General features: G+C 40.1%; 1 long non-coding RNA gene across 3 annotated transcripts in view; it reads left to right on the forward strand.

The window, feature by feature from the left end:
* The first annotated feature begins 2,248 nt into the window (after nucleotides 1-2,248).
* LOC123280415 (uncharacterized) overlaps nucleotides 2,249-23,893 on the forward strand; it is a 30,501-nt gene continuing 8,856 nt past the window's right edge. The window contains exons 1-3 of one of the 3 annotated variants that reach the window (XR_011497774.1): nucleotides 2,249-2,302; nucleotides 4,271-4,439; nucleotides 19,584-20,228. This is a non-coding gene — a long non-coding RNA (uncharacterized lncRNA). Of the gene's footprint in view, nucleotides 2,303-4,270; nucleotides 4,440-4,864; nucleotides 4,964-19,583; nucleotides 20,229-23,893 lie in introns of those variants that run through there. The other 2 variants (XR_011497775.1, XR_011497773.1) reach the window with 2 other exon arrangements.

The raw sequence follows: 23,893 nt of genomic DNA on the forward strand, positions 1-23,893 counted from the left end.
GTTTTTGGGACAATATGGGAAATTTGAATCTCGTCTAGATATTGGATGACAAAATATTACTTTTTGGAGATATAATGGTATTGTCATGTTTAAAAAGAACATTTTAACTTCTGTAAGAGGTAAGCTGAAATGATTATGAATTGCTATGAATTATGCCTGATGTTGGCAACATACTCCCAAATGGCTCAGTAAAACAAATATATACACATGTATAAATTTTCTTATGTATGTGTACACACACATAAAGCAAACATGGTAAAGCGTTAATGAAAAATGTTAACAATTGTCAAATTTAGGCAGTAGGAATATTTATGGTCAATACACAAATCTTTCAACTTTTCTGTATGTTTAAAAATATTTATCATCATAAATTTGGGGAAAAAGTCCTAAAGCATTAGTTATTATTGTTGAATTACATGTGCCTTGTGGGCCTGGAGTCCTATACAATGGCTATACTGAGCCAGAATGACGTAGAATGTTGTTTTTCATGCCCTCCCAATCTTGCTAGCTCATTTTACACCCCCTGGGGTCAGGAGGCAAGGCCCGGGCCAGCAGCTGCCTCGCTCAGCCACTCACGTCACCAGATGTCAGGTGGTCCTTCCAAAGCTTCTCACTGGGCCACCTCTCCCTTTTCCTCTCCTTCTCTCTTTGGACACTGCTTTCCTTTCCTTCAGCCCCTTCTTATGGCACCACGTGGTTCAACTCCATTGTTTTGGAACCAGGAAAAGAGAAACAAAGACCTCAAATAAATGGATCACCTCAATATGTGGGAGGAGACTCAGATTGAGCAAAATTAAAACAATTCCTCTGTAGCCAGCACCACAGCAAGAACTAGGTTCTCCAACACGTGTGAAACACTCTCTGTGTAAATATTTTCAATATTTTAAGTAAAGAAAAGAGGAAACTCAAATAGAGTCATACATCCTCCAGATGTATTAGATCAGAAGAATGAAAGTGTGAAAGGTCAGAGACTCTTTCGGTAAAGGAGAGACTATCCCTATTACTTGTAGAGGGTAGAATGGGAAATACGAGACCAGGGGAGACAGACACGAGGCAGGCTGCCTTGGGAAGATGAATGGAGCACTGCCACCTACAAGGAGAAAAACCCTGGCCACCTGTGAAAGTGGGATGGAGAAAAGAGAAAAGACTTGAGTACTGAAGGCCTCTCATATAAGGGTTAGATGTCGTCCCGCAAAGATGAGGTTGTTTATTAATCCTAATCTTCCCGAGGTACGCTATTGAGAAACATCAAAAAAAAAAATTTTGTCCAACAAAAACAACATTTTGATGTCCACCCCTCACTCAGTTTTGAAAATTTCTGGACTCTGGAGACGAATGCCTAGGTTTGTAATTCAGTCTCCACTGCTTATTTATGAATGATGTGACCTTGGCCAAGTCACATATGCCTCTGCATCTCCATTTTCTCATTTATAAAATGAGGACATTATTAGCATGTACCTCACGAGCTGCTTTTACTGGTAAATTGGTTAATATTTGTAAAATGCTTGGGATGCTGCTTGGCACAGACTAAGCGCCATCACTTGGAGACCGATGATGGTGATGGTGATGAGGAGGAGACAGAGGAGGAAGGGGAGGAGTGAGGAGCAAGAGCAGCAAGAGGAGGAGGACTTCACAGGCATCATCTTCCCTTCAATAATCTTTTCTCACCTATTTTCTATTTCTGAAACAATCACATCAGCCTCAGACCCCAAATCTTGGAGTCACTGTTGACTTTTTATTTTCTCTAAGATTTCCAGAAATCAATCAATTTGTTGACTGGTTCCGTTGATTTGACCTTCTCATGTTTATCGTATTTCCCACTTCATTTCATTATCAAGGACTTCATTCTAAGTTTGCTTTTTACCTAAAATATGGGCAATGACTTCTTGGTCTTCCTGTCCCTCTAGTGCCCTCCACTCCACACGTCTCCACAATGACCTGGGCTTGGGTAATGTCAAAACCTGTTCAAAACCTTTCAGTGGCTGCTCATTTCCTGTCAACTAATCATAAAGTCTTTAATCCAGCGCTTGAGGCCTTGGGAAATTCTGACCTGCATTTCTGCTTAGTTCTTTTTATTTATTGATATGCATTAAAGGCTCAATTCAAACTAGATTTCTCACAGCTGAACAACTTTCAGTTTCAGATTGTGCTTCTTTTAGCTATGTGGTCCTAGGTAATTAACCAGAATTTCCATTTTCTCATTCGTAAAACTGAGATAATAATAGACCGTACATTTCAATGTGGTTGTGAAGACTACAGGAGTTACTGTACGTAAAGGGCTTAGCACAGTGTCTGCCACAGCGTGAGTACTCAGTAAATGCCAGTCATGATGGTAATGATGATGATGATGATAACAAATGCTATTGTCTGTGCTGTTCTTTTATGTAACTTTCCTCACGTCTCTTCCCTTTTGACAAAACACTAGCCATCCTTTAAGTCTTTTCTGAAACCCTGCCCGTTTATAAAGTCTTTCTTCCTCCATCCAACCAGATAGCTTCTGTCCCTCTGAACCCTCACGTGCTCCCCTTTCTTTTGGAACTTGTATTCCTGAGTGTCCTACAGTTATTTTTTTACTTGTTAAAACCTTTTCCTGCTGCCACCCTCACTCAAAAACTACAAGAATTCCCAGACAATTAACTCCTTGAAGATAAGAACAGTGGCTTTACTTATCTTTGTATCACTTGCAATATCCGACAGGATCACATAGAACATCCTCAAATGTCCTTTTAATTGATAACTTAAGCTTAATTAGTAAATTAATTATTAAGCTTAATAGATAAGTCCAGTTTGCTGGACCTGTCATAAGCCCCAGAAATCCTACATTTTTGAGATGACAGCCATAGAGTTAGGTGTTAACTACTTCCTAAAGCCCCTAGCTCCCATAGGGGACTACTTAATACCCCTTAGGGCAACCATAAAATTGTGGTATCCAAAATTCTTTGGGGGCCAACCCGGTGGTGCAGTGGTTAAGTGTGCACATTCTGCTTAGGCAGCTGGGGGTTCGTCGGTTTGGATCCCGGGTGTGGACATGGCACTGCTTGGCACGCCATGCTGTGGCAGGCGTTCCACATAGAAAGTAGAGGAAGATGGGTAGGGATGTTAGCTCAGGGCCAGTCTTCCTCAGCAAAAAGAGGAGGATTGGTGACAGATGTTAGCTCAGGTCTAATCTTCTTCTTCAAAAAAAATTTCTTTGGAAAAGTTTCATGTTTTATATTTCCCCTTTAAGAGATAAGGATCAAAGTAATCAACATGAGAAATCAGAACTTTGTTGAGGTACTGGAAGAATTGCATTATAATTTTTTCAGTAATTAAGCTGTGAAGTTCTCAGCCTGATACTATTTTTTCCTCTTTCCCAACAAGCAGCTTTGCTCAAGCTTACTTTTTTTCTTTATTCTTCTGCATACCCCTGTTTTTTTCTTGAGTGTGGGGCAGTGGGGGAAATGGTTTAAAATCTCGGGAGTTCCCTGGGTATAACCTGAAACTGGCCTTCACACACGGAGGGCAAGAAGAGACTGAAGAAAGAGGCGGGCCACTCCAGAGTGATAGGTGGCAGGTTTTTTTTTGAGGAAGATTAGCCCTGAGCTAACATCTCTTCCCATTGTCCTCTATTTTATACGTGGGACACCTGCCACAGCATGGCTGTGGGTATGCCTGAGCCCAGGATCCGAACACGTGAACCTGGCCCCAGAAGCAGAGCGTCTGAACTTAACTGCCAAGCCACCAGGCGGGCCCCATAGGTGGCAGTTTTAATGAGCAAGGGAACTTATAAGGCTTGTCTTGGGCGACTACAAGAAGTGTTGGAGAAGGTCATCGAGAGGAGGTGACTGCCGGTTGACCATGAGCTGAACGGGAGCAACCAGAGGCTCCTCACTCCCTCCGCTGTCCTTGGAATGTACGTTCTGCTCACCGTTCCTGCAGTGGGAGCCATTTTCATGGGTGGAGTCTTGAGAGAGTTAGGTGTTGAGACCATCTGGATGGTGTGTGTGACTAAACCAAGTTAAGATGCCATAGAAACTCAAGATTCTCGCAGGCGGGTGTGGAGAGCTACTCATCCCGCAGCCGCCCAAGACAAGCCTCATATGTAAGTTTCCTTGCTTATTAAACCTGCCACCTACCAATCTGGAGTAATCTGCCTCTTTCTTCTGTCTCTCTTTGCCCTCCGTATATGGGGGCCAGTTGAAGAACCAACAGGGAGGTGTAAGAAATGAAGAGGTACCTTCTGGTGGGAAGGCTCTCTAAACTACATTCTCTTATCTGCTCTCTTCTCAAGTAGCCACCTGCAACCTGAAAAGTTTCAGCTGCAGAGAGCTGATGATTCCAGGCTTCAGGCGAAAAGCACTGGCCTTCCTCAGGCCAAAGCAGGAACTATTTCTCTGCATGGGCTGGAGCACCCTTCAGCAAACCAGACCACTTAGGCAAGGTTTTGAAAAACCATGAAGGTAAGATAATGGAGGACGATTTTCAGATTTATGTTTTTAATGATATTCTTCTATAGATTGTATATCCAAGAATCCATGCCCCATAAGCTGGGTAAATGAGGACAAGTCTGGCTCAGTCTAAGGGAGTTATTACAGATTCCGGGGCGGGTGATTAGAAACTCTCCAGTTAGGCCCAAGCAACTATTTCTGTTGTATCTACTGTGAAAAGGCCGGGTCATAGCACCTCTTCGCGGAGTCTGCTATAGACTCATGATTGAAAATTGCTGACTTACACAGGTGATAGAATCTCTTTAAAGATATCTTCCTAATGTATTTACTTTCCAGACAGCCAAATGCCAGGCTGCTAACAGATGAGTTGTTTGTACGTTAAAAGTTTACTGTTCGGGTTAGGACATTCTTGATGGCGTTTTATATTCTCTTTGCAGTGCAGCCAGCTGATTCATGCTGTATTCTGAAGGTTATGAGTCTCCGTGTGATGTTAAGAACTATACGTCTGAACCATTAAAGAAGTGTATAAAATGCGGTGTTGCTTAGTGGAAGTATATGAACCAGAAGTATTTCATTTTATGCCATGGCTCTAGCGATATCTGAGGCTTTTGAGCACTGGCAGTTCTACTTTCTTTCACTTTTGGAGTTACAGCTGTCTCCTCTGTTGAGAAGCAGAGCAAGGTTGTTACCAGATGAGCTGTTTATATTTATTATATGTATTTTCAGCTCAACTTACAAATGACGCTATGTACTGAATTACTGCTTATGTAAGGTTTTCCACTAGATGCCGAGAGGGCTACCAAGATGATTTAGGTGTAGTCCCTGCTCTTTGAGAACTTGTAAGTACACCCATAGCTGAAATGCATGGTAGAACGTGTTAGAGATTATCAGAAAAGTATAAGGCATAAGAAAGACTCAAAAAAGGGAGATGACATATTTGTTTGGGGGACCTGGAAAAACTGCATAAGAAATATCTTTTGAAATGTGCACCGAAGGACGGGCAGGAATTGAACAGTTGGAGCTTGTTTAGGGTAAAGGAAATCCAGGAGAAAGGAATATCCTGGATGGCCGTACAATCTGGGAAAGTGTGGAGTGCCATTAAAGAACAGTGGGTGGTCATGGGGGCTCTTACAGGAGTGGAGGGGGCTGCATCCACCCAAGATGCCAGCTCTCATCTCTAGTATATTGTTGCGAGAGAGTAACTACCCCACCAAGGGCTACATTTCCCTAATTCTCTTGGAATAGAGGCAGAAGTGATGGGTTATTTCCACGTCTTACATACAGTTAGATTTTGATTCTGGAGGTGCCCTTGAAAGCCTCATACTGCAGTTGGTACAGCCTCTGCCACCTGGGATTCTGAATGACTGAGTGGAGCAGAGCGCTCCCTACCTTCCGTCTCCTACCCTAGGTGGGAACATTCATCTGTGCTTGGCTGAGCAAGAAAAAAACTCTTCAATGTGTTCAGCCACTGAGATATTGGATTTTCTTAAGGAAGCTGGAGTTTACCTTAACTAATGTGGTAGTTAAAAGGGAAAGGGAGTCCTGGCCCATGTTTTTGAGAGACAGCATGATATAGTAGAAACAACTCTAGGCTAGAAAACATGGATTTCATTTATTCATTTGTTCATTTCATATTTACTGAGACTTTTATTGCCTGTCAAATCTTGAGCTCAATGCTGGGAATATTATAATTAATAATGCATAGTTCATGGCCTTATGGAGCTTACAGTGGAGTGCAGAGAATTAAAAAAAAAAAGCAAGGCTGTAGAGATCTGTCGGAATGCCTGAGGCCAGTAGTGTTAGCATCACTCAGGAGCTTGTTACGAATGCCAAATCTCAGGACCCACCCCCAAATCAACAGAATTTAACAAGATTCTCAGGTGATCTGCCTGCATCTTAAAGTTTGAGAGGCGCTGGTCAAATGAATGCTTTGGTTGGGACAGGCACAGAACCCAAATGAAGCACGATTAATCCAGTCTTGATTGAGACTTTTTTTTAGGGAGCTTGCTAGACTAGATGATGGCTAAACTCGATTCTGAGCAGCAGGTTTCAGTCATAATAATTGTGTGAGTTTGGGTAAGCTGCTTACTTTCAGCTCTGGTTTCCTTTTCTGCAAAAAAGAGGGGTAATATTCCAAGGTTGTTTTGAGGCTCAAATAAGCAATAAGTAAAAGAGCTTGGAGTGCTCTAAAGCTGTACACGGAAGGAAACCTTTTACTTTTGCAGCTGTAATTGGAGTATAGGAAGAAATTGTGTTCTTCGCTATACTAGTGCATTTTAAACAGTGTTTAGTAAGAAAAAATTATCCCGTATGGATTCTTTGTTTTGATTATATGCAGAACTGAAAGAGAATTTTTTCCTCCTTATTGCAGAAGAGTCTAGCACCTGAAGAATAGGTCCAGATGTTGGTCCAAAAGGATGTCTCCTGGGCTGAAAAGCACATCCCCTTGGGGCTTGTGGGGTCTAGACTTCAGCCAACTGTGCCCTGGTATGGAGTTTATCCAAAACATGGAGAGAGTGGGGAGGGACTTCCTTCTGTCTAGGACAAATATTAATTTGTTGGCACAAACAGAAAAATCGAACCAAGTGAGTTGATTCAGAATTAATAGGACTTCAGAAGGTTAATGAGAAATAAACAATGAACAATAATCAGCTAATGATGTTAGTGATCCCCTAACACCATCTCCACACAGAACTTTCTCACTACCAAGTATTGTTAGCGTTTATTAGGTTTCAGGCAAGGCTCCAGTTGTGTATGGTCCAGTCGCACAAAATAATCTGTTCATTTACACGTATTTTTTTCCTTGCTTGGGGTGTTCTTCCTTTTCTGGACCACCTGGGTTACCTGGGCCACCAGATGATTTCCCCAAAGACTCCACTCAGACATCATCTCCTGCCAGTGTGACTCTTTTACTGACCAACATAGGCCAGTTTAGACTTACCTTCCTCTGTAGTCCCAGGGAGGCAAGAAAAGTATACTGAATCACACTGTGACCATTATTCCCTGTGTCTTACTCATTTCCTATTCCTAAAATCTGGCACAGAGCCCAGCACACAGTAGGGCCTAAATAAACGTTTGCCAAATGAATATGAGAAAGGCCAGCAGCTTTAAGAATGAATAAACAAAAATTTTCATACTAATACTAATAGAAGCTTAGTTACTTGTTGATGATACTTAGCAAGGGAATTTTGCCAAATACTAGTGTAAGAACATGCAAAAAGAGGTAGTTATTCACAGATCTTAGATGTTCTATCTAAAACATGCTTAGATATTAATTTACATGTAACGTTACAGATTCTTTAACCCAGAAATTCTACTTATAAGAATTTATCTTAAGGAAATTAAGAATGTGTAAATAGATCTAGCTACAAAGGTCAAATTTATAGAGACAGAAAGTATAAGTATGGTTACCAGGGGTTGGGGAGAGGGTGGAATGGGGAGTTATTGTTTAATAGGTAAAGAGTTTCAATTTTTCAAGATGAGAAGAGTTCTGAGATTGGTTGCACAACAGTGTGAATGTACTTAAGACTACTAAACTGTACTCTTAAAAATGTTTAAAATGCTAAATTTTGTATCTATTTTTTACTACAATTAAAAAAGCTCAACTTTTTAATTTTTCTTTTTAATTTAACTTTTTCACAGCAACTTCTAGACTGGTGTTTGACTAAAAACTAGGAGTGTGGCCTAGCCTAGCTGACATGCAAAATTAACCATGACGCTGTAGTTTTCCCTTTCCTAGAAGATCGGATAAGTGGAATCTTACAGTACATAGCCTTTTTTGGCTGGCTTCCTTCACTTAGCAGAGAGCTTTTGAGATTTATCCATATTGCAGCATCTTTCAGGAGTTTGTTCCTTTTTATTACTGAGTAATATTCTGTTGGACAGATGTGCTACAATTTCCTTTTCTATACATCAGTTAATGGACATTTGAGGTTGTTTCCATGTTTTAGTTGTTATTATTAAGGCTTCTATGAACATTCACTTGCAAGTCTTTGTTTCCAGTTCATTTTGAGCAAACATTTAAATCACTGCCTCATAGAGAATGCTTGTGGCTACAAGTAACAGAAAGTTGCCTCAAATCAACTTAAAATATAGACATTTATTATCTCATTATCAAGAGCCCCAAAGAAGAATGGCTCTTAGGATGGTTAATTCAGCTGGTAAACAACATCATCAAAGACCCAGGCTCTTCCTCTCTTTTCAGGCTCCATTCTTCTGTGTGTTGGTTTTGTCCTTGGGCTGTCCTCACTCCTGATCACAGGGTAGCTGTGACAGCACCAAACATTATACCCACGTGGAACAATGTCCAGAGGTAGAAGATAGCGTTGTCTTTTCCTCATATTTCTTCTGAAGGTCAAGAAATCTTGCCCAGAAGTCCCCCAAATAGACTCCGACTCACTTCTCATTTGTTAGAATTGCATCGAATGCCTAAAGTGACTGACGGCAAGGACAGTAGGACCCTCTTTGTAGCTTAGAACATTCAGAACCCACTCCCTTGGGATGCAGCTTGTATAATTTCCCCTAAAGCACATGACTGTGCAGAAGAGAGTGGACACCTGAACAAGGTCAGGGTTTGCGAGGAGGGAGAGTAAATGGATGTTGGGTAGACAGGGTCCACTGCAGTCATTAATTCTGTCCCGTGCAACTTTCACACTGATTCTAATGTTCCTAACTTATGCCACACTTTCTGAAGTACTTTCACATCTACTATTCTGTTTCCATTGAAAGGGTAACAACAATAATACAAAGCTCCAATCTCATCCAATAGATAACTGAAAACTGTACTTGTTCCTCCTTCAAGATTCAGTTCTAAATGATTTCCATCATTTATTCAACACTAATCTCCTGAACTCCTATTCCATGGAAGGCTTTGCAGGGCAAATAAGGAAGGATAAAATTAAGATTTCTGCTTTTATCACTTTACAATTTAGTTTAGCAAACAAATTAAAAGTGATAAGTTCGCTAACCGCAGAAGACGTAAACAGTGGTTCTCCATAACTGTGCAGAGCTGGCACGGGCTGGACGATGATTAATGGGTAAATGACAGCAAGTACCATGGCAGTTCAGAGGAGGACAAGATACCTGCAGGCTGGAACGAGCCGAGAAAGCTTTCCAGAAGAGGAGAGATTATAGATGGGCCTTGACAGATAGGATTTGCCGAGGCAGACTGGAGCGGGCAGAGAGCCCCAGCTGCAGCATCCGGCACTATTTGAGCAGAATGGTGGAACAGAATAATATTTGCTTGTATCCAGGATGCAGAGCAGACTGTCCAAATCGATTTTTTTCACTCATTCATTAGATAAATATTTTTTTTGTACCTATTATGTCCCAGGCCTTGTTCTCAGCAGAGAGGATACTGCAGAAAACCAAACAGACAAAGATCCCTGTCCTCATAGAGGCTGTGTTCTAGTAGAGGAAGACAGCCGTATAATTAGAAAGATATATCTTATATCACATATTATAGGGAAAAGTCAGGAAAGGGGAGAGGCAGCGTGATGGGAGAGGGTATTGTGATTCCGGGGATGAGGCTGGACCTGGAGATCTTTCCTGGCTTCTCTGACTTATGTGCACAGGGATACCGGGGAAGATGAGTTTGGCTTCAAAGGTTTCAAGGGAGATGGTGGTGGTAAGGCTGTGAGTGTGGCACGGAGGGAAGAGTGGAGGTCTTGGCAGGAACGCGCAGAGATCGAGGTCCTCTCTTTATTCCTGCCAGTGGCGAGGGGGAGGCTGGGGAAGCCTCAGACTCATCCAGAGCTCATGGAACTCCCGGGCCTCTTCCTTACTTCTGCCATGGGGAGGGGAAGTTGGGAGGGACAGCCTTATTCTTTATGAATACTAGGAGTTAAAGTTGGAAAAATAGGTTGAAGACAGCTTGTGGAGAGCCTTAGAAGGCAGAGTAAGGAGAACAGTCGTGGTCTCGGTGAGCTGGGAGATGGTGCAGCTCTTGTTTTCCTGGATGCCTGTTTGTCAACATTGTAAAAGCAATGCGCAGAACAGCCCCTCTCAAGTACCCCAAGCCAAGCATCTCTTAAATTTTTTGAAGTTCCTGATGTGTTACAAATCAGAAGAAAATCCAAAATATGCTAACAAAAATTGTGGTCTATTTAAAGTGTTTAATTGAATACATTAATGTTTTATCAGCCAATAACACAATGCTTCTTATAGGATATCACAAGATTTATTAAAAAATAGCCTAGCTCAAAGTGCAGTAGTAGGTTGGGCCGTGGGACTGTTATTTAAAGTTATATGACAAGTACGCTCTCTCAATTCTGTCAGCTTATCTCTGCATCTGCCTGTGTCCCCTCGTTTGGGTATAATGACCCCCTATTTTGGGCTGAACTTCAACTTTTGCTGACTTCCCATTTGCTCATTGTTGGGCCTTATATCATTCTCTGCCCTCTGCTGTCAGTGTCCTTTTGTCTTTTATTTGTTTAATGACTTTTGACCAACCCTGTTACTGTCATGACCCTCATGTTCTGTCTGTGTCCCGGTGTCCCGGTGCTGGCTCCTTGCCTGGATCTCTCGACCTGCTGCCATTCACAGCCTGGCATGACAGATGGCCACAGACAAATGGCAAGGGCACTCCATCAGAGCCTTGGCACTGCAGTCACTTCAGACGCATGACAGGCAGCAGAGAGGAAAACATGAATAGGTGGCATGATGCTTCTCACGGCTCCTGTACAGGGCCAATTCTTGGCTGGACTGCTTGTTGTCCTCCTGAATGAACCACTGTGAATGAGACCTTGGGTAAATAGAATCTCCCTATTGTTTTAATTTGGTGCACGCTTGTTATAGGTCAGTCCTGCATAAAACTGTGCTGGGCAATGAGGGGGATACAATGATGGCGTGACGCTGTTACTGCCCTCAAGGAGCTTACAGTCCAAGCAGGGAGGTGCCCATGTAAACAGCAAATTGTAATATAAATTAAGATGGGAAAGTCCTTTGGCAGAGATCCAAAGGAAGCTGCAGGAAGCACACAGACAAAGCCAGGAGCTTCACCCAGTGAAGGATTCGCTGATGGATTTAGATTGTAGTTATGGTTGTGATATGTGTGCTTCTGGATCCTGAGAACCACACACACAATAATCAGTTTCTGCTAATTGTTTTTCATAATTTATCAGACTCATGATTTCAGGAGAGAAAGGAGCATTTAGTTATCGTTGCCACAATGAGGAATTTAGCTATTCCATAGATGGGATTCAAAAGTGGGTCATATTTATGGAGGAAGAAGTGACAATGAAAAAGGGCAAAGAAGAATGGCTCATTATGGTAAAACCATGGCATTTATTAATCAATAAATTTTAATGTTCAAGATCAAACAGTATGTAGAACATTTTGCTCATTCCCTTATAATGGACCTACTGTATCAACTTCAATAGTCATTTAAGCATCCTAAGTGCAACTTTTTCACCTGAAAACAAAAATATCTGTCCTCTACTTATTATATGTGATCAAGTTTGAGTAGAAAAAAACTCTTAAAAATGTTTTGAACTTACAGTAAAAGAGTTTTCTCCTTGGAGAAATACACCACATCAATTACTTTAAATGTTCCAACCGATATTCCTAACATTTATTTAAAAATAACCCTATTATATAAAATGAACCACTTTACCTTTTTGAGAAAAACAAATAAAAAATGACAATTTTCATCCCACAAGAAAATGTACAGAAAGATTTGTTTTGGTAAAGTATAAGTTTAAACGCCAGCTGGTTTCTATATTCCCCACCAATATTTGCTCAGAGAAATGCTGTACACATGTGAAGTCACGCAGATGGCTATATGCTTATGTACAGAGAAAAGCATATGATCCTGCTTCATATTATGAGCCTCAATATCTATACAAATTAGGGTGTGCAGGACATAGAACTTTATTTTTCTAACACTGTAATTTTTGCTCCAATCTCCTGCTTTTCCGGCATGGTGGAAATTTAATCTTATCTATCTGGTGGTTCTTCCCATATCTTCCAGAGTCATGGCTAAGGTCTGGGGGGTCCTCCACTATGTCAAGATATTGGAACGTAGCTTGTCTAGCACTTGGTGCTATCTGTCCATTCATAAAGAGATCAGATAAGATGTCCCTTTTTCCAGTGCTGAGTTTTCCTAAGGAAAAAACCTAATTTACATCTTATATTATCCCAAAGCATTAAATAACTTGTTTTATGGCAGTTCATTCTTTCAGGTATCTCATTAAGTATTCATCCAAATGGTCTGTACAAATGTAATATCTCCATGAAACAGAATGAAATAGAACGAAACTGAGGTAAATAGTTTCTGAACTTCAACTTATTTTTAGATTTACCTGATAGAGACATTTAAAATCCTTTTTGGAAGTAAGTATGGATATAAATAAATAAAAATAGTCATATGACTGATGATTGATGAATTTGTAAATTTAATTATTTATAATCTTATTTTCTCCAGAAAGGATTTCAGGAAGCTAACAGAAATGAATGCAGTAATATATTATGATAAAATAAATTGATAAAAATAAATCATACAATAAGTTTATAGAAAATTGCTGGAACTGGATCACAAATTTAATTCCGAGCTTTTTTCATGGCCAAAGCAAAGAGGAGATCACAGTCTACTGAAGGATTCGTGTGCACACAACACTGTTCAGAGGTAGCACACCTATTCTGACGCTGGGGCCTTAGAGAGTGGTCTCCAGTAGCTCTTCATACGTGGGACCGTGTGATGTTGTGGGCAATGTCCTCAAGGCCATCCCTAAAGCCAATCTAATACTATCAAGTGCACTTATGAAAAGTGATTTCGTAAGGCGCCAAAGCAATGTTGTCAAGTCCTGAGTTCTCTGCTGGTGTGGCTTCAACCAAGAACCATATTTGAAACATCCAGAGGAACAGAAATGAGGTTAACCTTTAGCTCAGCTGCACATTTCCAAGTGTGATCGAATGAAGGTTGGGGTGTCCAGCCACCGGAAGCACACCCAGGCAGAGTTTTGGTGTTTAGTGGTTCTTCTTCCTCATTCATTGGAGCTCTGTTGTTGACACACTTAGTTTTAGAGGGAACAACATTCACTACGTGACCTTAGAGTTCAGAGCGGAGCAGATTTGGAGCCCAGGACAAGCAGAATGAAAAGCACGTTCGTCACCTGTGTGATTTGTGACGTGGCTTTCAGACAGTGCTATTATCAGCGGATGCCATCTGGTTGCTGCCTATTTTTACTAGTTATTTTTGCAGGTGCTGAGCTCGCTTGTTTCTGAGTTACTGAAACGGGGCGTATACTGTAAACATGTAAATGTCACATTTTAAAACGAATAAATTAAAAAAATATTTATTATTATTGCTTGTTTCCTATAAATTTTGGTAGCCCAAGACAAAGGCCCAGGTCTTCTCGCACACTGAAGTCACATTCCAAAGACGGCTCTTTAGGGCTTTGGGAATGTCTCCCATTTCAGAGCCAGTCTCTTGTATCGAAGACACACTGGTAGCTCAGGACCATGAGAAACAAAGTCTTTGCTGTCACAGTGATCCTTATGAATTGCAAAAATGTATTTACTTGTCTGCCTCTGCATTATTTTGCAAGCTCCCTGAGAGCAGAAAGGATTTACTTGACTTAGATATATTTTTAAAAATTTTAACTTTACATTATTTTAGAGGTTTTTGTAAATACATGGAAATGCAGAGAATAATTTTTTACCATGTATTCACCAATCAGCATTAACAAGGGTTGATATTCTGTCATTTTTTTTACAGTCTTTTTGTTGGCATGGCAGTGTTGAGGTAAAATTTATATGCAATAAGGTGCATAGATGTTCAGTGTGCCGTGTATGAGATTTTGACAATTGTATATGATTATCTAACAACAACTCCAAACAAGATCTACAACAGTCTCGTGAGTTCGAAAAGTTCCCTCAAGCCACTTTCCGATCCATCCCTTGCCACTCAGGGGGTAACCTTTCTGATTTTCTATCACCACAGATTAGTTTTGCCTGTTTTGGGACTTGAAATAAATTAAATCACCCGGTATACATTCCTGTGTGTCTGGCTTCTTTCACTCAGCATAATTTTTTCTAAATTCATCTGTGTTTTCAGTACCTGTTACAATAATTTATTTCTTTTCATTGATGAATAGTATTTCATTGCGTTTGTTCATTCTCTCTGCTGATGTGTGACATTTGGGTTGTTTCCAATTAAGGCTACTGTGAAAATTCTTGTACAAATCTTCATGTGGACACATGTTTTCATCTTTTTATTTTTTGGAGGGGGTAATTGTTTAGGAGTGGGGTTGCTGAGTCAGAGGGTAGGTGTGTTTCACGTAACAGGAAAATGCCAAATTGCTTTCCAAAGTTGCTGTAGCATTTTACACTCCCACCAGAAATGTGCAGGAGTTCTAGTTGATTCATATGCTCCTCAACATTAGGTTTTGTCAATCTTTTCAGTTTTTAGCCTTTCTAGTGGTTTTATTTTGCCTTTTCCCGATGACTAAAGATGTTGAATACTTCTTCATGTGCTTATTGGACACATTTAGATCTTCTCTTTTGAAGTGTCTGTTCAAGTCTTTTGTTCCTTTCTGTTTTTTCCCTTCTGTTTGTTTGGTTGTCTTTTTATTTCTGAGTTGTAAAAGTTCTGTATATTCTGGATACAAGTCCTTTGTCAGATAGGTATTGCAAATTTTTTTTCCCTGTCTGTGACTTCTCTCTTCAGTTTTTGCCTATCCCAATTTGTAAAGATATTCTCTGGTGTTTTCTTTTAGAAACTTGAAAGTGTTAGTTTTTACTTTTAGGCCTATAATTCATCTTGAATTAATTTTTATGTATGGTTTCAGAGAGGAAGTCAGACTTCCTTTTTTTCTCTCTCTCTCAAATGAATATCTAGTTACCGCAGAACCATTTATGGAGAAGATTTTCTTTTCCCATTAGGTTGTCTTTGTTGAAAATCAATCAACTGTGTAAGTGTGGTCTATTTCCGAACTCTCTATCTGTTATATTGATCTACTTGTCTGTCCTTCTGCCAATACCACTCCATCTTGATTACTGTAGCTTTTGACTAAGTCTTGAGGTTACCTAGTCTAAGTCCTCCAGCTTTGTTTTTCTTTCTCAAGATCATTTTGGCTATGGAGGAACATTGTATTTCCAAGTAAATATTAGAATTGGCTTGTAAAGTTCTATAAGAGCGTCTGTTGGGCTTATGATTATGATTGCCTTGAATCTGTAAATTAATTTAGGGAGCATTGCCATTTTAATAATATTGATTCTTCTACTACCATGGCATATCTCTTCATTTATTTAGATCTTTTAAAATTTTTCTCAACAATTTTTTTGTTGTTGTCAGTATAGAGATTGTTGCTGGTACTATTGTAAATGGAATTGTATTTAAATTTCACTGTCCAGTTGTTTGCTGCCGTTGTATAGAAATAGCACTGAAGTTTTTGTATTGACCTTATATCTTATGACTTTGCTAAAATCACTAATTCCGGTTGCTTTGTACATTCCTTAGGATTTTCTGTAAGACAATCATTTCATCAGAAAATAGCAAGACTCCTTTCAATCTTTATGCCTTTTGTTTCTTTTGTTTACTTTATTGCACAAAGCGTAATATTGTGTTATTTTTTCTTCAGGTTTCTTTTTCTATTTACTCAACCCCTGCTTTCACCTTTCTTGTTCCCATGTCTGTGTTACCTTATCCACGTTCTTGTTCTCTCTCTAAAACTGTCTTCATTTCTAAGATGTCCACATCCCCGTTTCTCCTTGTGATTTAGTCATATTCTCATTTATAATCAATTAGCATTTGCAAGTATTCATGTTGACGAAGCTCAGTGAGGTGCCCTTTCATCTATGACTAATAGGAGAAAATTAAAGTACACATTTTTTGGAAGGGCTATACCTCATAGTCAGGAAATAACAAAATTTTAATTGGGTAGCGAATTCTAAAACAGGAAACTTGGTGAAAAATTACCTAAGTGAATTGCAAGTAAATTCAGAAATGACAATTTCTTACTCAGAAGTGCCAGGCTATTTCTAAGGGCACCTTGACATCGCCGAATTGTGGAGATTTAAAAGTCCTATAAATTACAAGTCATTAAGATAATGGTTTTATTTGGTTCATTTAAAATGGTAAGTCTATATAAAAATTTTGTTCATTGCAGCAGATGCTCCCTCATATCACAACAATTATAAGGAAGACCTCTCCATTCCCACTAAAAAATTATAGAATGTTATCTATGATCTTTACGTACACCTTGTAATCATAATTTCACATTAAAAATTTCTAATTGATTTAAGTAATCAATTCATGTATGGGGTGATGTTTTCTCTAAATTAATTTAGATTTGTTATAGAAACAAGATCATCAAATGATAAATTGAAATTATTTTACCAAAATAATATGAAGGAAATACTGATAAAATGCTGAAAGCTCATTAATTTTATGAATCTGTATGTCTGTCTATCCATGTATCTATCAAAGTTCATATTTAAAATCAAATTAATTAATACTAGTCTACATAGACCAAGACTCAACCTTTGATACAATTAATTTTATTCCTTAAAAATTAATGGGTGACAATGAAAAATTTGTGTCAAGGGGAAAATGCATTCTACATCTTAATATCTAGGGTTAATGTTCAGTTTTCAATGTGTATTGATGATCCTAACTGTGTGAGGCTCTGTAACACCTGCATATAATACATATAACCTCTAGGACAAAGGTTTTCATTATTGATGTCACTTTAGAATGATCTGTGGTACTTCTAAATATCTTGATGTCCTTCCCTGTATAACTCATGCCACTTGCCCATTTCAACCTCCTCCCATCCTTGTCGCTGTCACCTACTGTGTTAATGTGCTATTGCTGCATAACAAATTACCACCAGCTTATTGCTTTAAATAACACCCATTTATTAACTCACAGTTCTCTGGATCACAGTCCAGGTAAACTTGATTGAGTTTTCTGCTCAGAGTCTCACAAGCCCAAAATCAAAGTGTTGGCTGGGCTGGGCTCTATTCCAGAGGCTCTGGAGAGAAGATATGCTTCTAAGCTCATTACTATTAGCAGAATTCAGTTCTTTGTGGTTGTAGGACTGAGGCTCACTTTCCTTGCTGGCTATTGGAATGGGGTTGATCTTACCTCTTAGAGGCTGCTCTCAGGTCCTTTCCATATGGCTCTCTCCTTCTTCAAGCCTGCAACAGAGAAATTCTCATGTACTGAGTCCCCCTAGTGCTTCTACTCTCTGCCTTCCTCTCCTGAAACTGGCTGGAGAAAACTCTGCTTTGAAAGTGCTCATATGATTAGGCTTGCCCATCTGGATAATCTCCCTATTTTAATATTAACTGATTAGTATTCTTAAATACATCTGCAATCCTATATGCTATGTAATATAACACAATCATGGGAGTAACACCAATGGATGGAGATCATGAGGCCATCTTAGAATTCTACCCACCCCACCCACCAACCTCCAGGCTGTATTTTCCTACCCACTGACCCCTTGAGACTCAGACTCATTATCTTTCTCTCTGTTAAGCCCCTAATGTCATATGGGAACTTAGCATTTGTGCAGAGACCCTTGTTACACATTTACGTTCAAGTTTCTTGAAACTCCTAAATTGGTATTGAGCTCTAGACCTTATTATCATCATTCAGAAATACTATATGTGTGAAATCTGAAACCTGTTTTCCACACTTGGACAACAACATTCTCCTAATGTTTTTGTTACAACCTATGTCAACTTTACCAGGAGACCTAGTGTGAAGGAAAAAGGTGGAAGCTAACAATGGGCAGGGCCAGAGATGTGGGGGGCTGACTTTTAGGAGGGTTGGAGGGTTTAGGTCAACAGAAAGGAGTAGGTCATTCACAATGTTCAAGGAGGTAAGGTCTGGTGGTGATGCCTAAGAATTCTTACTGTGTGGTTGGGACTGGAGTTTTAGGTTTCCATGATACTGAAATCAGTGAGGTGGTTGTGTTTTGGCACCAAGGGTCAGTCTGGCATGAGGCTGGATCCCAAGCCAGCAGGCGACAGCAACCGGGTTGAGTGAGGGCCTTCAGGGATTAGATACGTTGTTAGCACTGCAGGCATTTGGCATCAGTGCAGAGCTCTAATCCCAGTTGGAAACCTGCTACGAACCAGGAATTGGAGCATAGAACCGGGCAGCTGTGGAGGAAGTTGGGGGAGGGCTGTGGCTGCGGTGAATGTGGAGGCTGGGCTTTAGGGAGAAAGATTATTTTAGATCCCATGTGCTGGAGAGATGATGCCTCTAATAATTTTCTGGGCTCCTAAGCTGGACTCAGGGACTGCATCAGGCTAAGTATGGTACAGTCTAAACTTCCAATTCCTGCAACTGAATGGGGCTAGGAAAGGCACGACCAAAATCTGGCTTTCTCAGTCTCACTGAACTTCTCGTTTTGCAGTCTCCTGCCCTGTCCTTTCCCCATGTGGGAACTGGAGAAGTCTCCTCTTTCAGTTGGTCCCACAGGGACTCACTGGGGTGTGAGGTCCTGATGTCTCTATCCCATGGTCTGTAGAAGGTCAGCAAGAAGGTGACAAGTCAGGTCCTGGATGGACTTTGCTGAAGTCAAAACACAGAAAGTGAATCCAAACCTAGGTGCTTTTCAAGAGGGGCCAGCAGAGCAATGGTGGGAGGGGCACAGGATGAAAGGAGGGGTTCAAGAACCAGGAGGTTAGGGCAGCAGGGGAAGGGGAGGCCGCCTCGATGGAACACAGACCTGCAGCCCAATTCCTCTCTCATTCCTCCTTCCTTCCTCTCTCCCTCCCTTTCTCTTCCTCCTCCTGCTTCCTTCCTTCCTCCCTTCCCCCCTCTTTCCCTTCCTTTCTTTTAATATTCTCAGCATGTTTTAACATGAGCCAGCCAGAGTGGGTAGACACGTCTGTCCACTTTAGTCACCTTTATGTCACTGTATTGTGCTTAGAACAGTTTTGAGGGATACTTAATGGTAACATTAATTTAAATTAAAAATAAACATAATAAAAGAGGCAAAAAACTATCTTGTTCACAACTAGGGCAGAAGCATTGTCCCAGCCTTGTATGGCTGGATTTTACCAATAGTTTATTGAAAAATTATTGGCAGCTAAACAAGAAGCCTCAAGTGTAATTACTGTGGGTGTTATTTGTATTTTGCCTTGTGAAGCTATAGTTGAGTTAACCGTTGTAAAGGTATGTGGTTTATTCTGTTGCAGGAGTGAAAGTCCTTTCAGCCCACCCTGTTCTTGTTCCTCCAGAGCTTCAAAGTAAAGTCTCCTCAGTACTGTTAACAAGGAAGCACTTGGACAGCATGCGCTCAACTGATTGTTTTGGTGGCTCTGCTGATGTCCAGATCAGTTCATTCCCTTCCTTTAGAGATGAGACTCTGGAGGTGCCCACGAAGAGTGAAAGACTGCTCTAGGCCCTTCAGAACACAATGAATGAAGCATAGTTACCTCAGGTTAATGCCCTGTCACACCACGTCCCACAGGACACACAGTGTTCCACTAAGGGTATTAGAAGGTTAGCAGAGCTGCCTAGGTTGGGCTGGTCAATAAATGTTTGTTAAGGGCTTTAATGTTTTCTCTGAGCAATAACAATGGAAAACAGAGATGCACGTGTGGCTTGAGGCCCTGCTCCTGTGGGAAGTCTGCTTCAGCAGTGGCTTCGTCTCTCTCACCTGGCCTGGATGGGTGGGCTCATGTGAGAGCACAGGTCTCATTCCTCCCTGGCACTCAGCGCCATTGTTAGAAACGTTTGTGTATCATCAATTCCCTAATCATTCCTGAGAGACTCTGCATTTCTGTAAAAAGCCTGATTTACATGGTGTGACTACAAATTAAAAAGATGGATTTTGTTCTGGCTTGTTGAAATCATTCTTCAGAGACAACGTTCGAAACAAAATTTATCAAATGATCTGTGGTCTGCTTACTCCCAGACATTAATCTCTGCCTCCAGTGCTGGGAGGCTCCTTCCCCTGTGAAAAAATCCCATTCTTGTGAATTTAGTCCATTCATGTGGAGTCAACCTTGTAGGACTATTATTGCCTTTTCTTTTTTGAGGGAATAGAATAAAAAAAGAAAAGGCATTGGCAGCTGATTGCGTGGCCCGGTTCATAGAAAAGGAGACAAATGATCTTTTCTTATTTTTTAAAAATATACAAAGCTCTACTAAAATAGAACTTCCTATTACAGGTTGCAGTTATTAACTTAGGAGGTAATGGGGCTTCTACTTTCCCGGGATAAAAGCTTCCCATGTTAACACCACCTACTGCATAATGTCTTGGCACGACGGGCAGAATTTTCTTTGTTACACAGTTAGCGAATGGCAACTTTTCCCTCATGCGTTCCAATTTTTAGGTAAAGATAACTCCTTGAGTTGCAAGAATGTGAGCTTGTGTTCTCCTTAGAAATAGTGAGCAAGGCAGTAAAACAGATACTATTTTTAGATTGCTTGCTAATTTCCTGTTTTATTATATGCCACACATATATTATTCCGAAAACTTTCCTAAAACATGAACATGAATAAATAGTGTAATTCTTTACTTCCAACCTTAATATTTCTGGAAAAATATGTGGTTAAAAAAAAAAAGAGCTTTGGCAGAAGCTCTTTTGCCTTCATTCTCAATTTTCTTGGCTCCTCACCCAACTTCTACAAATCTATAACGTCATGTAGACCCTGTTCCCTGTTGAAGCAGGAAGATGGAAGAAATGGATGCAACTGAGGAGTCTCACACTTTTGGAGATTCCCAAAGCTTCCTGTGCTGGGAGAGGGAAGTGAATGCTGAGGACGGGAAATGTGTTTCTAACACAGGAATTGATTTGAATTATGGGTGTGGGACAAAGGAACTCATCAAATCCTTCCTTCTGGCAATCTTAGCTTCTGCTCCCACCTTGTGATGCAAATCTTCCCATCTTCCTTGAAGTTGTGGTCTTTCCACATCATTACTTAGTGAATGTTTATTGACTTGTAGGGCTTAGGGGTAGTGAGAAATTATTTCCAACCAAAATGCTCCAGATCCCCACTTTGATTTGTGATTAGAGGGAGCACTGAGGGGTTGATTTCCATAACAACCTGAGTATTTTTAATAGGGAAGAAAGTGTTCTTAAAATGTTCACAGTATCCTATATTGCAAATTAGGATAGACTTAGGGAAATCCTGGAGTGCTAACTTAAAAAAGTATAAAATATAGTTTTGAATGTCTTTTGTGTAGAACATTAGATCCATGAGATCCAGAAATTGTGGAACAATAAACCCCTCTTTTCACTTTTAAAATATGGAGTCATATTTCACTCTGCTTGTTATACAGAGTTAATAGGAGGAAACACTGAGACTGTTATGAAGTCTTGTGTTTCTGATGCAGACTACTGCTTAGAATGCTGATTGTCGTTCCCATTTCATGTGTATGAAACAATATGAGTTTTATAAAATTACTAAGTTTATGAGAGGATTAAGCAGGTTTTACTTTTATGGTCATAACGTATTCAAATGCGTTTGCATCAAATGGGAGATATAATTTCTCTTTGTAATTGAAATTTAAATCCTAGCATAAATACGGCCTTTAGAAAACTATTTTATGGGCCTTTCTTTTACAAGGATTCTGCACGGAAAGAAGGGTACACAGCTGGAGATTGTTTAGAGACAATTAAGACTTATTGGCTTTTCAGCTGGTGATAAAGGCAGAGAGCTCGGAGACTCTTGGCATCTTGAAATTGTTACCCAGGTGAATTTCCTTCACAACACTAAGCTCTTTAGTATTCTTAAAAAATTATTTTGCATCAGAGACTTAAGAGGATGATCTATTGGAACTTAAGCCCATGATGAATGCAAAGTATACATTTATCTTTAACATGATTCATACACGGGGAACCTGAGACCCTAGCCATCTTTTCCAGGCTATTACTCACTTCTTTTCCTGGGGAAAATATTGAATATGCTGTTAGTTTTTAGCATTCTCTGTCTCCTGTATCTGGTCCCTCTGAAATGGTACCCCACTCCCTTTAGATTTTAACATCTTCCTTCTCGTCTCTCCTCCAGACCAGGAAAGCGGCTGCCTGATCCACCACTCTGATACATAGGTCATTTGGTCTGAGATCCAAAATACTGCTGATAGGGACAAAGATTTTATGGATGACTTTTACAAATGAGAAACTTTCAAAATCTGTTGGTAAAATATTTTTCATTGAAGGGACCTTTCTGGTGGCTCACAAATCAGATCACGCTGGTGACACTTACTTTATGAATAAATTTGTCTACATTTTCACGGAACCCCCAGAGGATATCATCTTTTGCAATTACACATTTTTTTTTTTTTTTTGCAGTTACACTTTAAGTTGGCAACTGACTTGATCCGCTGGTTAGCCAAAGCCCAAGGGGCCGCAACACCCAGGTGTGTCTAGATAATCTGATGCAGTCAATGTTTTGAATTCCTTTATTAATGTAACTAGTAGGAAATTCGACTTGACTCATTCTCATTAGTCTGAGTATGGATATTACACAGGTCAGGATGAATCTATGTTACAGAAGTTTGATTTCCGACCTGAGATTTTTGCCGTTATTTGACTTAAATCTCTCTACATTTTAGTGTGACAATTTATTTCTTGATACATAAAGGCAGGCTGAACACTAAATTAATTTGTCCCATAACACTAGTACTATGTGTCTGTTAACTTTCGGGGGAACATATTGGACTTGTCTTTGATTTTCTGTTTCGCTCAAGAACAAGAGAGAGTGTCACGAATGCTTCCATCTCTGTACTTTGCTCCTGCTTGACGTGGTTTCATTCTCTTAACAGACGTTCACTGGTAAAAAGTAGTGTAATTATTAATTTCCCATTTGACATGGTGAACATTTCAGCGCTAAGTCAGCAGGTAAAAATGTCACAATCCATTTCTGTTCTATCTACCCGCAGAACTTCAAAGGGCTCCTAGCAATTGGTTCTTGAGTCGGAAAGAAGACTGTGGCATGCAGATACCAAGTAAAATTAACTTTGTTAGCAGTATTTGACCTTTCTGTAAAATACTCAGTTTTATCAGATACTTTCCTTCACGATGATTGTTTGGAAAAAAATTAACATTCATCATCTTATATTGTTTGTGTTAACTGGAAAGAAATTATTTTAGCAACAGACCCACATTGGTCTTTCACATATTCAGCAAATGCTGCTCCCTGGGGCTATCATAACCACTAAGCTGTGATAGGTACAGGGAGACACCAACCTTTTTTACTGAAATGATACATGGTGAGGGACGATTGCTCTTACAAAGGCACTACTGACTAACTGGCCTCGGAGAGTTATGTCTTAGTCATATTAACTTAAGTGTTACTGCAACTGTGAAGAGCACTGGACACAAAAGTCTGGAGAGGGAACATGGCTTTCAGATTATGCCAACTCTGATAGCCCACCCCAACAGAAATACAAAGCTTGCCGCATTTAACAAAACTTGAGTGGTCACATAAAAATTAGAAACGGGGCGAATTAATTTTTATAATATATTCTCTTTGACTCAATATATCCAAAATATTG

Source organism: Equus asinus, chromosome 24 (assembly GCF_041296235.1).
Source record: "Equus asinus isolate D_3611 breed Donkey chromosome 24, EquAss-T2T_v2, whole genome shotgun sequence".
In the NCBI taxonomy this organism is placed as follows: Eukaryota; Metazoa; Chordata; class Mammalia; order Perissodactyla; family Equidae; genus Equus; species Equus asinus.